The sequence below is a fragment of the Scyliorhinus canicula genome, chromosome 13, assembly GCF_902713615.1.
Source record: "Scyliorhinus canicula chromosome 13, sScyCan1.1, whole genome shotgun sequence".
NCBI classification, from domain to species: Eukaryota; Metazoa; Chordata; class Chondrichthyes; order Carcharhiniformes; family Scyliorhinidae; genus Scyliorhinus; species Scyliorhinus canicula.
The window spans coordinates 52,656,593-52,665,453 of record NC_052158.1 but is presented as its reverse complement, the minus strand read 5'-3'; positions in this window follow the sequence as shown (position 1 = coordinate 52,665,453).

The window sequence follows — 8,861 nt, the reverse complement described above, 5'->3', positions numbered from 1 at the left end:
GCGATCGGTGCCCACCGATCGTCGGGCCAGCGTCCAAAACGGACGCACTCTTTCCCCTCCGCCGCCCGGCAAGATCAAGCCACCACGTCTTGCCAGGCGGCTGAGGAGAAAGACGGCCACCGCGCATGCGCGGGTTCGTGCCGTCTGCGCGATGAAGCCATCCGCGCACGAGTGGGTTGGAACCGGCAACCCGTGCATACGTGGATGACTTCACGTTCTCGGCGTGACGAGGTCGCTGCCGAGAAAGACGGAGGCCCGCTCCTAGCCCCCCTGGTGGGGTGAATTAGGTGCGGGGAGCCGGCTCCGAGGCCATCGTGAACCTCGGCCGAGTTCACGACGGCCTTCACGAATTCGGCCCCCTGCGGAGAATTCCGCCCAGTAACTTTGGGGTGACACTGGCAACAGGAAAGTGACAATACTGGGGCCCAGTAGATGGTGAGGTGTTGGGGCCTGTAAGTCAAGGAAATCTTTAAGATGGTAAATACATAAATCAGGCAAATTATATAGTTAATGTGTGATGGAAGCATTGGAGTAGTTGGACAATTATGGAGAGTTGCTCAAAAAGTGATCTTTATATAAATACACAGTCTTCATGGGGTGGAATTTTAAGCTCATGCTGAGGAAGGGGTGGTCAGGGGGGGCATACAATTGAATGGATGGGGTTCCCCCCAACCAAACTCTGAAGGCCCCTTCAGAGTTGAGAGGTTCCCCCCCATCCGGGGGGGACATTAGAGCTCCCAGCAATTACTCCCCCCTCCCCCGCACCCATGCATCCCATACCCTCCTGCATCCGAGTCCCCCAGGATTTAAGCATAAAAGTAAATTACTGCGGATTCTGGAATCTGAAACCAGGGTTGAATATATATACAGAAAGACGAGAGAGAAAGAAATGGTAAAAACACAGTTAAAATGAAATGGGATGAACAAATGAGTCGAGGTGGGGTAGAGCTAATCATCTGAAGTTGTTGAATTCGATGTTCAGGCCGGAAGGCCGTAGCGTGTCCAGCCGGAAGGTGAGATGTTGTTCCTCCAGTTTGTGATGAGCTTCAATGGAATATTGTAGCAGGCCAAGGACAGACATGCCGGCATGGGAGCAGGGGGTATATACTCACCACCCGACCCATCTTATCCACCTTTCCTCACTCTTTCTCCCCTCTGCTTCCCCCTTCCCCTCCCCCAAATCTACATCTGTCACAGTTCACCCTCCGATGTTAGTTTTGTTGCTGTTTGTCCTTTCACACCTTTTGTCCTCTCTGGGGACTGCCATTCGTACCCCGTTTCCCTGGGTTTCTGTGGCTAGGACTCATTTTTTATTCACACACCACAGTATAAATATTTCCCACTTTCTCTGTCTGTTAGCTTTGATAAAGAGTCATCGGATTTGAAGCGTTAGCTCTTTTCTCTCCCTCCAGATGCTGCCAGAGTTGCTGAGATTTTCCAGCATTTTCTTTTTGGTTACCCCCAGGATTTATCTTTTCAAAGGTCCCAGGACTTAGTCCTGAGCAGAGCACTGCAGTGCTGCCCCTGGCCACTGCAGTGCTGCCCCTGGCCACTGCCGTGCTGCCCCTGGCCGCTGCAGTGCTGTCCCTGGCCACTGCAGTGCTGTCCCCTGGCCACTGCAGTGCTGCCCCTGGTCACTGCCGTGCTGCCCCTGGCCGCTGCCGTGCTGCCCCTGGCGCTGCCGTGCTGCCCCTGGCCACTGCCGTGCTGCCCCTGGCCACTGCAGTGCTGCCCCTGGCCGCTGCCGTGCTGCCCCTGGCCACTGCAGTGCCTGCCCCTGGCCACTGCAGTGCTGCCCCTGGCCACTGCCGTGCTGCCCCTGGCCGCTGCAGTGCTGCCCCTGGCCGCTGCCGTGCTGCCCCTGGCCGCTGCCGTGCTGCCCCTGGCCGCTGCAGTGCTGCCCCTGGTCGCTGCAGTGCTGCCCCTGGTCGCTGCCGTGCTGCCCCTGGCCGCTGCAGTGCTGCCCCTGGTCGCTGCCGTGCTGCCCCTGGCCGCTGCCGTGCTGCCCCTGGCCGCTGCCGTGCTGCCCCTGGCCGCTGCAGTGCTGCCCCTGGTCGCTGCCGTGCTGCCCCTGGCCGCTGCAGTGCTGCCCCTGGCCGCTGCAGTGCTGCCCCTGGCCGCTGCCGTGCTGCCCCTGGCCGCTGCCGTGCTGCCCCTGGCCGCTGCCGTGCTGCCCCTGGCCGCTGCCGTGCTGCCCCTGGCCGCTGCCGTGCTGCCCCTGGCCGCTGCCGTGCTGCCGCTGGCCGCTGCGTGCCCCTGGCCGCTGCCGTGCTGCCCTGGCCGCCTGCCGTGCTGCCCCTGGCCGCTGCCGTGCTGCCCCTGGCCGCTGCCGTGCTGCCCCTGGCCGCTGCCGTGCTGCCCCTGGCCGCTGCCGTGCTGCCCCTGGCCGCTGCCGTGCTGCCCCTGGCCGCTGCCGTGCTGCCCCTGGCCGCTGCCGTGCTGCCCCTGGCCGCTGCCGTGCTGCCCCTGGCCGCGCCGTGCTGCCCCTGGCCGCCTGCCGTGCTGCCCCTGGTCGCTGCCGTGCTGCCCTGGCCGCCGCCGTGCTGCCCCTGGCCGCCGCCGTGCTGCCCCTGGCCCGCCGCCGTGCTGCCCTGGCCGCTGCCGTGCTGCCCCTGGTCACTGCAGTGCTGCCCCTGGTCCGCTGCAGTGCTGCCCCTGGCCGCTGCAGTGCTGCCCCTGGCCGCTGCAGTGCCGCCCCTGGTCACTGCAGTGCTGCCCCTGGCCGCTGCAGTGCTGCCCCTGGTCACTGCAGCGCCTGCCCCTGGCCACTGCAGTGCCGCCCCTGGTCACTGCAGTGCAGTGCCTGGCGGAGTTGGAGAGTTGTCAACCAATCTGATTTGCTGAAAGCTTTCACGGGCAGAGCTTCTGTCCAAGTTCCATCCACTGCCAATCAATGCTCAAGTAAGCGCTAAATGGCAGTGAGAGTTCAGAGTCGGTGGCCACATGTTAGGCCCCAACTCTCAGGGTGTCGAGCGCCAATCACTCCCCATCCTTAAAATTCTACCCTGTGTATGTTAAATGTTCAACTTGGAGAGTGAGACATCATGGACATGACTGCTCAACCATCAGGACCGGGAACTAAATTTCCTCATAAATCTGATCAGGAGAATGATAGAGAAGAACATAAATAAGAACTAGGAACCTAGTGAATCTCTTCTGCACAGCCTCCAGCGGCAGTACGTCCTTTCTCAGGTGAGGAGACCAAAACTGAACACAGAAGGTGGTGTAATCTTCATTATTATGGATTAAACCCTTTCGATGACCAGAGAGAATATAAGGAGTGGTAGGCAGGGAGTGGAGCCTTTATGGGTAACATTAAGAAATGCCACAGGATTTAGTCAGTAGTGGGAGTTGTGTATTGACACACTGGCAACAGCTGGCCCTTGTATAAAGTCTCAAATTAGACAAGAATGTAACAAAGACAGGGTTGGTTTTAATGTCAATTCAGAATTTTCATAGAGATTGGGTTATAGGGGCTGGTTTCGCACACTGGGCTAAATTGCTGGCTTTTAAAGCAGACCAAGGCAGGCCAGCAGCACGGTTCAATTCCTGTTCCAACCTCCCCGAACAGGTGCCGGAATGTGGCTGCTAAAGAAACCAGACAGAATTGTAACTAACACGGTCAGCAGGGTAACATGGTGGTTAGCATCAATGCTTCACAGCTCCAGGGTCCCAGGTTCGATTCCCGGCTGGGTCACTGTCTGTGTGGAGTCTGCACGTCCTCCCCGTGTGTGCGTGGGTTTCCTCCGGGTGCTCCGGTTTCCTCCCACAGTCCAAAGATGTGCGGGTTAGGTGGATTGGCCATGCTAAATTGCCCGTAGTGTGCTAAATTGCCCGTAGTGTAAGGTTAATGGGGAGATTGTTGGGTTACGGGTATACGGGTTACGTGGGTTTAAGTAGGTTGATCATTGCTCGGCACAACATCGAGGGCCGAAGGGCCTGTTCTGTGCTGTACTGTTCTATATAGATTCTATTAAAAATGTAAAGTGAAAATATTCATTGGAATGTGTTTTGACTGAATTTAGTATAATTTTGCCGAGTATCATGGATTTGCCAATTGTCATGCAAGAATAATGGAGAGTAGAAAATGTCACTAACAGTTATCAGTATTAATACAACTTCAACTGACCTCACAAATAGAAAATAATCAAATCCAAGGGTGTAGGGAGCAAAAAATAGTTTAATCTCGAGCAGTTTCAACATGCATGTCAGTATACAGTCTCCAGAAAATACAAACACACCACAAAAACCTGCAACATTTTCCCACTCAAACTACAAATATGTGGCATTTATAAAAATTGATAAAAATATTGCTTTCAATTATACAGGTGGCAGTAGATTAGCAAACTCTCCTGATATGGACAAGGCTTTTGGCCATCAGCATTCTTCGATTCTCATGCCCCTTTATTTTCCCCATTTTGGACGGGTAGCATTTGGCTCCTGACTCGAATCACTCACTTTCCCTTTGGTTTTTTTGGGCTGGTGAGTCTTAGTTGGAGCTGTAGGTTGGACAATCTCCTTGATCTGTGACCATCTCCTTAGTACCTCTGGTGCTAGGGCCGGCTTGCGGGGCATATTGGCTTTTGGTTGAATGGGTGGTGCCGAGTTGAAGGCACTGGCTGTCAGGCTGGAGTTCTGAACTCGGTATATGCTCTACACTGCTCCTCTCCCCCCAGGATAGCTTTGTAACACACCATGTTCTAGAACCAACCATGTAAAATTTAGTAATGAGACAAATTTAATTAACAGTGCTTGAACAATGATGCAATATTGGGTTTATACAGTGCTGGAGTGAGAAACGTGAACTTGGACAAAACCCACTTCAATGGGATTAGATTGTCCACAGTAAACTGGATAAATCTGTTCACCAATAAAAAGATTAGAAGGAGGAGATAAAATATTATTTTGCGAGATACAGAACTAATTTTGCTCCTTAAAGGAGAAAGCTCTACTCGCCAAAGAAGGTAGTCATTAGACAATTAAGCGTGGATTTCCTCCGGGTGCTCCGGTTTCCTCCCACAGTCCAAAGATGTACGGGTTAGGTGGATTGGCCATGCTAAATTTCCCTTGGTGTCCAAAATTGCCCTTAGTGTGGGTGGGGTTACTGGGTTACGGAGATAGGGTGGAGGTGTGTAGGATGCTCTTTCCAAGAGCCGGTGCGGACTCGATGGGCCGAATGGCCTCCTTCTGCACTGTAAATTCTATGAAAGAGACAGCATAAAACTGAGACAACATAAAACTAAAAATTACCAAAGACAAAAAGAATTGCACTGATCCTGGTAAATGGGAAGGGTAAAAAGAAGAGCCAAGGGTGAGAAAATGGACAGTAAGAACTACAAAAAAGGAAACTTGTGGGATTTTCAAACTCGACCCATCAAATTACCTTGGTTCCATTAGGATAATGGGGTTGTTAGAAACAATGATATTGTCAGTGGAAATAAGGAGATGGTGAACAGGCTGCATAATTATATTTTTCCAGTATTTACAGCAGAGGAGGAGGTCAACATGTCAGTAAATTATTGTTGTACCAGGAACTTGACAAGATTCACCAAATTGCTAAATCAGTGTATAGAGTAGGTCATTTGAAATGGGTTTTTTTGAAGAGGTAATTGACGTAGTTTACAGGGGAAATGTCTATGGATTTAATTTATATGAACTTTGAGAAAGCATTTGATAAAGTCCTTCTAAAGAGCAAATAAACTAAAGCTGAAACTCCTGAAATTAGAGTTAAATTATGAACCTGGTTAGGAGATAGAGTAGTGAGAATGGGTTTTGTGATACTCTAATTGGCAGTGTGTGACTAGTAATGTTCACATGGGGATCTGTGTTGGGCCTCAACCATTCACACCAATGGGGTAGAAAATCACATCTCCAGATTTGTCAATGACACCAAGGTGGGAGTCATTGTCGGTACTGGAGATGGAAGTGTACAATTAAACAGACAGCAATAGATTAAATAAAACTCCGGCAAGAGTTCAATGTAGGCACTTTGAACCTAAATGGGATAGGACAAGTTATCTTGTATGGTGTAAAACTATGGAGGTTAAAAGAGACAAAAACAGCAAATACTGGACAATCTCAGCAAGTCTGACAGCATCTGTGAAGAGAAAAGGGAGCGAACGGTTTGAGTCTGGATGATTCTTTGTCAAAGCTGGTTAAAAGAGGATCCAGTATAGAGATCATTTAAAATGTCATAAACCGGAAGAGAAAATAATCAGAAAGCTGAATAGAATGCTGGTTTTCTATCTGGAGGGAAAGAATTGAAGGGAGTAAATAGAAATCATGGTTCAGCTTCACAAATCTCTGGTGTGGTTGCACCTGGAATAATGGGAACAGTTCAGGGCCCCTTACCATAGTAAGGAGATATTAACCTGGGAGGGAGGGCAGTATAGATTGACAAGAATTACTGTGAGGGTTAAACTACGAGGAGAGATTAAATAAACTAGAAATGTATTGTCTGCAATTTAGAAAGTTGAGATGTGTTCTGATGGAAATTTTCAAGATAATAATGAGAATATGCAGGGAGAAAGGTTGATATGGGGTAAAGGTGGCTGTGTGGAATTAGATTGCTGGTCAGCCATCATGTGACAATGTCATAACAAGCTCTGAACTAAATAGTCCTCCAATTACTATGGGCGGGATTCTCCATTGCCCGATGCTAATATTGTAATTGGTGATCGGGCGGCGAATCCCTTCCGATGCCCAAATCAGGGCGGCGCCGGTTTGACTCACGTTTTGAGTCTCCGCCCCTCCGCAATGGCATCATCACATTGCGCGCCTCAGGTCGTTGGAAAGGCGTTGGCGCATCAACGGAAGCCCCTCACCCGATGCTCCGCCTCCGATGAGCCGACTTCCTGATTGCGCGGAACACTTCATTTCTTTAATTTTTGTCGACCCCTCTTGGTGGCTGCGGACTGTGTCCAGTGCCACTGCGGGGGGGGGGGGGGGGGGGGGGGCTTCGGTGAGGGCTGGGAGGACCGGTGGGGGGTGGTCCAGAGGTAGTGAGGGGGGTTACTGGGGGTCATTATTTGGCAGGCCGGGTCCGCGAGTGGCCATGCTGTACGATGCGGCCGCTGCTGTGCACATGCATGGCCACTAACTCAGCCATTCTCCAGCTGTTTGTGCCGTGGGAGCCGGGTGATATACCCGGCCCAGCTGCTAGGCCCCCCCAACGGTCCCAGAATTGATGTGCCGTTTACTCTGTCATAAACGTCACTGTTCCCACGCCGGCGTCAGCACTTAGTCTGGAAATCGGAGAATCCAGCCCAATGTACCTATTTTCCTACAAATGACCCCTGCCAGCAGGGAAAGTAGCTGGGAAAGGTGAAATGGTTGCTGTCCCCCACCTTTCTCCTCTCTGAATGTCGCTCTCTGGTCATTAACTGAAACTTCCTTGTTTTACAGCGGGGCAGAAGCCTGGCTACAATCCAGCAAAGAGTAAGTTTATCTCAAACCACTACATCTTCATCTAACTGTGTAAAGAGCAGGAAATAATGCTCACTTTGTATCTGTTCAGTGTTCAATTTATAGATTTTTCTTCATCGCTGTGTGACCCCCCCCCCCACCCCTCTGACTGTGTTTGTGTGTGACCTGCATTCTCTTGCGTTTCTGTGTGTCACCATCTGGCCCTCTCCGCCCCTTGTGACCCTCTCTGCCCCTTGTGACCCTCTCTGCCCCTTGTGACCCTCTCTGCCCCTTGTGACCCTCTCTGCCCCTTGTGACCCTCTCTGCCCCTTGTGACCCTCTCTGCGTGTTGTGGCCCTCTGAGCCTGTTGCCCACTGATGGTAAACAGTTTATTAATGCTTGTTCTTCCATTAACAGCTTCTGATAAAGGTGATTCCTCATCAAACTCTTCAACCAATGCCACTGCCTAAAGGTATGAGTATTATTGATCAATAGTGAGTGGTGAAACTGGAGTTTTCCAGCTGGTGTTTACTGTACCCCCTCGGGTGGAATCTGGGTGCAGTTCAGTATCTTGCAAAATTATTCATTCTCGCTCTCTCTCTCTTCTCCCTTCTCACTCCTCTCTTTTCTCTCTCCTCTCTTCTCCCTCTTCTCCCCTCTTTCTCTCCTCTCTCTCCTCTCTTCTCTCTCCATTAAAGACTGGGTCATGCAATTCAACACTTGAGCTTTGGGACTGGCCACCTGAGTTGCTGATAGGCAAGACATATCAAGGGTGCGATCTACTGGCCATGGTGCGCCCAAACGGGAGAGGCACAGCCAAGGGTCAGGGCCTGAGGGGGCCATGCCCATGAAGAAGGGTGGTATGAAGGATGAGAGGGTGCAGGGCGAGTATGAAGAGACCTCCGAAAGGTTTTGGGGGTGGGGTGAAGGGTTGGGGTCCTCAAAGGGGATGGCCTGGAAGAGGGTGTGGGCGGGCGGCACGTGACACAGTGGTTAGCACTGCTGCCTACGGCACTGAGGACCAGGGTTCGAATCCAGGCCATGGGTCACTGTCCGTGTGAAGATTGCACATTCTCCCGTGTCTAAGTGGGTTTCAAACCCACAACCCAAAGATGTGCAGGTCAGGTGGATTGACCACGCTAAATTGCCCCTTAATTGGAAAAAAGGTAATTGGGTACTGTAAATTAAAAGAAAAGAAAGAGGGTGTGGGAAAGCCTGGAAAGGGAGGCCCTCAGTGACTCCATAGTGGAGTGTCATCACTTGGGGGAGATGTGGAGTAATGCCCATGTGTGTAGGGGTGACATTGTCCATGGGTGGGGGGTGTGGGGGTCTTCAAGCCCTTTTAGGGAACAGAGCACTCTTTCAAAATGGTGGCCTGATTGCGGAGGAGCCAGTCTGGGCAGTGAACTATTTTCATCACTGGGGAACTGAACTTGAAGTGTGGGCCTGACTGGGG